Consider the following 6,482-nt stretch of genomic DNA (forward strand, 5'->3'; position numbering starts at 1 on the left):
ACAGTTTTGATGTTCCTGAGCCTAAATTCTTGGTGATTCATAACCATTCTTGAAGGTCTTCTGCAGTTAAAATCCTTTTGTTGCGAAATCCATCATTTCATACATACCTTGTTCAGCATCTGAATTGTAATGAGCTGCAATTTGTCATGTTTCTCTTCTGTTGCTACAGCTATATCATGCCAGCTGTCTTCCACCAGCATTATCCGACCAGAATTGCCTCTACTGCCTGAAGTTTTTATTTCAAATGCCAATCTCAATATAGAGATACCGGCACATGAGAAAAGTACAGAACATTAGCAGTTTCAGTTTGGAATTGAATCTTCTTATGCCAACACCTCATGTCTTGTTTGAAGTCACTGAAGTCTTGCCCATTTTTATGCAAACTGAAGTGATAATTTTTTCTTCTGAGGGCAACCCTATTTTATATATGAGGAAATATTAAATAACAGTTATCTCTAATATTTTGGCTTTGGTTTTGAATTCTTCTAGGAACTCATATTGTTGTACATAAAAGCTATGTTGATATCAAGTAATTGAAATTTTAAGCCAAAAGTGTTGAAATCTTAATAGACATTGAAAAGTATTTGTCTTTCCCAGGATTACATTTCATGCTATTTCAAATTAGACTTTTATATGAAATTATTTCCATGGTTATATATGTAAGGGCATCACAGAATTCATACATTTTACATGAATATTCAAATAAATATATATTTGTCAAATTAATTTTGAGGAAATGAACCCTCGGATTAAAGAAATTAATAATGCATTTTATTTACTAAATTTCATTTTTTGATAAATATAATAGTATTTTTAAAAAGTGCATATTTAAATTGTTTCTCATCAAATACAGGTTTTAGAAAATTTAATATTAAATGAGGGCTATCCACCTAAGGGTAGGGATGCCTTCATGGAGGACCTTTTAAAGGAACTGGCTTGTACCCACATGGGGAAACCATGAAAACACCCATACAGACAGCCTGTTTACCTGGTATTGAACCCAGGTTGAATTACCAGTGTTCAGCCACTTTATTCCTCAGCTGCTGGTGGGTCTTATTTTAAAAACTCTAGAGATTTGAGAATTTTTCACAATTTAGATATGGATTCAAGAAATTTAGAATTCATCCTACCTATATTCCCCCTCCAAATGCAAGTTAACATTATGCATATTTGTATCACTTTTCAGAAAGATCTTAGATTCATCAAAAGCATATCACAAAGCCAATGTAACAATTAGGCTATTTAAAAATGACATTCGTGAAAGTAACTCTGCAAAGAGAGTGATGAAAATGGAATGAATAATTTTAATACTTCCAATACTAACTTGGTAAAAAAAACTGATATTTTATAAGCTAAGCGAAGTGTAACTAAATGGCAGAATGCATGAGATGATCAGTCAAGTAAAAGAAGATTCAGACCCATATTTCTGCCAAAACCTTTACAGAAGTTATATTTCAGGTAGCTATGTAAGTCAAGCTTTCATCAGTTGCAGGCATTTTTCAATGCATTATAGGAAATTACATGTACATTGTAATGTACATGTTCATGTTACAGGCCAGACGCTAATATTTCAGATCTACTCCAAAGTTATGGAGAAACTATTTAAAAAGTACTATAAAAATAAATTTAAAAGCCAAACAAAAATTTTAAAAATTATAATTTTTCCATGAGATTTCGATTTTCATTAGTATCTTGTGATATAATAATTTACATTTTTCTCAATTTTTTATACCAATTTATATTTTTTCTTTGCATAACTGAATAAAATTTGTTTTGATTATATATATGTAATATTCTGGCAGTCGGGCACATAAGTGACAAAGCTGGGCATTAGAATCAGGACATTTTTTTTTAGCTGAGTGTAATCCAATGACGACATAAAGAATTTAAGTTTTTAGCTCTATATCTTTATTTAATGCAAATGGCAGATCATTCAAGATTACATATGTGATAGTAATTTTGACTGAATACGATTAGCTTTACATTTACTGCATCATACTACTCAATCAATGAAAGATAAGAGTGGCAGCAAAATGGTGTTACACTGGCAGGTGGAGAAAAGCAGTATAACAAAAAATGGCGCGAACACTTCATTTATGCAGCGGTTATGTAACATGCCCGAATGTTGTCGAAAGTATTGGTCTAGGGAGAAGATCCTGAAATTACAGTTAATTAGAGGTTGTCTGTTTGCGTAGAGCAAAGCCATTGTATTTTTTATATTTTACATATAAATATATTCCTATTCTTCTATTTAGTTTTCTTTCATGTTATCATATTTTTTATTATAAGCTCTTTGATATTATGTCAGTTAGATTTAAAATTTGATGGCCTTACCACAGATCTAATCTATCTTGATAGATGCACTTTGCATTCCTAATAAGAAGTCTCATTTATATTCTTGATAAGTCTTAATGGTGAGACAGGGTTTTATATTTATATTATTTGTAATTGATGATATCAGGCAGAAACAAGCATCCATTTGATTTCTTTGGAGTATGGCATTTAGAAGTGTTGAATGTTTGAAATAAAGTTAGCAATGAACTGGAATACTGTAATTATAGAAAACTAAAATTCATCTTTCAAAACTAGAAGTTTACATTGCAAAACACCACTATATTTCTTACAGTATACTATGTGAAGTTTATGGTGATCAAATAGCGAACACTCTTCCATTGGTCTATTTCTTTCATGATATGTCTTGAGTTCAAAATAATGAAAGACGAGAAAGAGGAAAATTATCAACAAATGAAGGACGTTTGGAACTTACTAGAAAAGGAAAAAAAAAAAAAAAAAATCATCTAGGCAATATACCAGAAAATGTCACAGGCTCACCAGCATCAATGTGTTGTATTTTGACAAAAGTTTCATAGAAAAGAAAAATTTATATTTGGTAAGTGATTCGCTGTTTGGCTTGTGAACAGAAAAGCCTGAATAGTGCAATGTTAGTGAAACAAAGATGATGAAAGTGAAAAAATTATTTTCATCTTTCTTCAAGGCAAATATCTCTTACTAAACTACTGACAGAGCATATATTACATACTTTGAACCAGGATTGTAATTATTGTCAGTCCATCCTCTCTGTGACTGAACCCTAAAATTCTAATAAATCATAATAGATGTAAACAGTGATCTGTGTCAAGGATTATCAAAATGACAAGAATTCCATATGGAAAAGTGTAACAGCAACATATTTGTGCAAGTGGCAGTGAAAAAATGTTCATGAAAATGCACAAAACCAAGTTGATTTTCTTAAGAATGCACTATTTGCTTTGAATGTTAATGCTCATCAGTACATGGTAAGATTCTGTTGATTAAGTACATGTGTGAAGTTTTATCTCATTTGCAGTAATATTTATAGAGAGTTCACTGAACTTCAAACTGTTGCCCAAACTGAAAGAGCTTCTCTATGGAAGCATTTTTTTCTTCCTCAAAGAGGTTTTTTTCAGTGATTACCCAAGCCATCTTAAAATTGAATAAAAGAGTACCTTACTAGGAATTTCAAATCTTCCAAGATGCTGATAATGAAAAGCAGGGGGCAGAAAGTAAGGAGAAAAAGTTTTTTTTAAATGATCTTCATACTTTTTCTTTTGTGCTCTCACGATATCTGTTACCTACTCTAAAAGTGACAAGGCCATAAAAGTAATTCACAGAAATGGAATTATTTGACAATTTGCTAGCTACTCTGATGATTAGTATATGGCACACAATTTAATTTAAAAAAATGAATTTGGTGGTAAAAGGAATTTGCCATTGCATGATTTACAAAAATACAATTATATGTCAGAAATAAAGTAGTGTTTGTTACATGCATATCACATTTAAGGAGTCAAAGGGTCACTTATAAAGTTCACTAAAAGGGTCACAAACTGTAATTGAGGATGTCACGAACCGTAGTTTGGCCATGCCTGCTAGCTTTCTAAATCAATTCCTATACATTGCATTTGTTATTGAATAGTGATTAGGCAATTCCTAGGTATGATAGAATTATTTCCAGTTACTTATTCAGAAACATGACTTAGAGTAAATATGTAATTTGAGATCCATTTTGTGAACGAAAAGGGATTGCAATTCTTCACACTAAATCGGGTATGCAAGTACTTTTAAAAACACAAACCAAAAAAAGTCTTTTTTAGTGCATCATACAGGCAGGTCTGCAGCAATATTCTGTGGTGCCCCTATTGTTTCCAGAATGCAGTGAGGTAGAAGGGAACATGTTGGAGATTTGCCACGTAGACTTCCAGTTTTGAAATTTGATTTCCTGTTGTTACAGTACAGGTTGTTTCATATTTAATGCAACAAAAAGAATAGCATAATACAAATACTGTAATTGATTTTTTAAGCCGAAACAAATTAACTACAAGTATATAAGTTTCTTCTGGCAACAGTGAAAAATCATCTAGTTATGAAATCGCCCCTAGAGACACTGCTAATCAAAATGATATCACAGTGGTTGTTCCCGTTTTCATTATGCAGCAAGATGGTGCTCCATCATATTGGCATACAAATATATGCCCAATAGTTCAGTAGTAATCCACTCCATCACTGGATCAAATATGCCATTGTTTTGTTGGTCACCTCACTTCAAACACTCATTCTAAATGCCTTACTCTAAAGAACTCATTTGGATGCATGCTTACTTTTGCCTGATACATTAATTGCAAATAATACAAATATAAAACTTGTCTCACTGTTAAGCTTATCATGATTTTGTATTATGAATGTGAACCAGATCTATCAAGATGGATTGGATGACTTGGGTTAGAACGCATATACTGTTTTATTTTCAAATAAATATTTGGAGGTGGAAGTGGTCTTTTCCTAAGTTCCTTTTTCTGATCAGTCTTTTATTTCAACAATATTCATATGTTATTTTTTATTTTCTATATTAAAACCTACTAGAAATGATAGGGCTATATTCTTTGGCAGATACAAATACTTTATAGCACATCTAGTGTTTTGAACTTCAGTTGATCACTAGTATAGACATGCCTGTATACGGTGTATTTAATTACGGCAAAGCACACTAGGGCTATCTGCCTAATGGGAGGGATGCCTTCGTGGAGGACTTTCTAAGGGAAACTGGCTCGTATACACGTTACACATGGGGAAAACTACGAAAACACCCATGCAGCCAGCCCGTTCGCGGAATTCGAACCTCGGACTGAACTACCAGTGTTCAGCGACTTTACCGCTCGGCCACTGGTGGGCCCATGCCTGTATATGCACATATACACTGTAACAAGAGATTCGCACTCAAGTTGCTGATTTCGGTAGAGAACAAAATTAAATAGGAAAGATATGAAAATGTTGTTCCAAAGGATTTCTTAATGGGCCAGATTAAACAACTAAAAGGCTTGCGTTCTGGTTTTTGCCCAACCTTGCACTAAATGGCTAAGATCATGCCAAAGAATATGATTAAAAGGAATCTATGAAAGAAATTTTCACATTTTAACTCTGTCAATGCATACGTTAAGCTGACATAGCAAAAATAAGGTTTATATGTGAAATTTTAGACCCCAAATCTTCTCTTTTACTATTAAAATTCTTTGAATAACTAAATTAAAACAAAAAATATCTAATGTGGGCAGGACATGACATCCTACAAGTTCCATGTTTCAAGTAAAAACATAAAATATCAAGTGATACTTTAAAGTTTATTTCTATTTAAAATGTGGAACTGGTTGATTATTTGTGAACAAAATCTAATATGTTTAAAAATTTTAAGGCTCAATATAATTGTTTTTCTGTTCTCCCATACACTGGGAAATAATAACTATATGTGCTCATGTAAACATCTGTTCTCATGCTTTTATTTGAAAATATTGCATTGATAGTATATCCTTTGGTATAGAGTGTTTCAAATTCACAAATCAAATGACTTAACAACCACAAAATTTTTAAAAGCAGCATATCTTTAGAATATCTGATAAAGTGTTGCCATACATTTCTTGTCAGTCTTTTTTGAGTTTATGGTATCAATGTTCAGTTTCCTTAGTAAGATAACTGACTTTTTTTTATTAGTCATTTTAGCATTATTTATTAAATATCACTTTCAACAAAATCTAATATGTTTAAAAATTTTAAGGCTCCATGCTAATGCCACAAAAAATTCAACAATAAAATTGCAGAATCTAAAGCAGCATATCTTTAGAATTATCAATACAGTTTATGTGTTGCCATACATTTTTTTATATATTTGCTATATTATTTCTTTAAAAATAATACACAGTGATAACATTAGGGAGCATCATCCTTTTATTTGAAGTGATTCGACACAAATGAAAAAGATACAAAATTAAGATGCCAGTACATTTAATTGTTTTATAATAAAAGTTCACTTTCATAATGAGCTTATTCTTTTTGAATATGCCATAATTCCAATAATATATTTAATGCTTATAAATATAATGTGTTATACATGAAATACATATATTATATACATGAAAATCTGTTCAGAGCTTCAAGTAAAGTATCACTTTCAG

The sequence above is a fragment of the Stegodyphus dumicola genome, chromosome 4 (genome assembly GCF_044657685.1).
Source record: "Stegodyphus dumicola isolate Sdum_Otavi_A_Nest chromosome 4, ASM4465768v1".
In the NCBI taxonomy this organism is placed as follows: domain Eukaryota; kingdom Metazoa; phylum Arthropoda; class Arachnida; order Araneae; family Eresidae; genus Stegodyphus; species Stegodyphus dumicola.